Raw genomic sequence first — 585 nt, forward strand, 5'->3', positions numbered from 1 at the left:
CTCATGTTAGATAAGTGTTCATGATAAAGTATTTCATAAAACATAAGCGCGAGTTCAAAATATAGTGTTCAATTCCTATGAACCTAGATGAACACGTCGGTTACATAAGACCCATCTGGAAAATCCCGTACGAGTAAAGAATTCATCCTAAATTACTCCTTTCGGGTCATAGACTCGATCGACAATAATTTATTGGGATCAAAAAGTCGTTATAACAAATCAGACAATAATTATAGGTTAAAAGCAAAACTTCATCACCAAAAATTTTCAGGAAAATAATACTTTAGGAATATGAAAATGATATTAGGATAACGTCGTATATGAATAAGTGTCTAGTGAAATAAATAATAAATGTAAAGAAAACAAGGGAAAAGAGATAATCTTATCATAGAATCGAAAATAAGAATGATCTAAAACTGCAATCTATATTTTTTCGGACTTTTCAAGCAACGAGGCACAAATCCACGAATAAATTATTCACAATTCACGACATAAGAATAACAAGGAAATCTGCTTCGTCACGCCTTTCCAAATTTCTCAATATCGAAAATATGGAAAAAGATATATGAAAAAAAAACACGCTTT

Source organism: Penaeus monodon, chromosome 31 (genome assembly GCF_015228065.2).
Source record: "Penaeus monodon isolate SGIC_2016 chromosome 31, NSTDA_Pmon_1, whole genome shotgun sequence".
NCBI lineage: Eukaryota > Metazoa > Arthropoda > Malacostraca > Decapoda > Penaeidae > Penaeus > Penaeus monodon.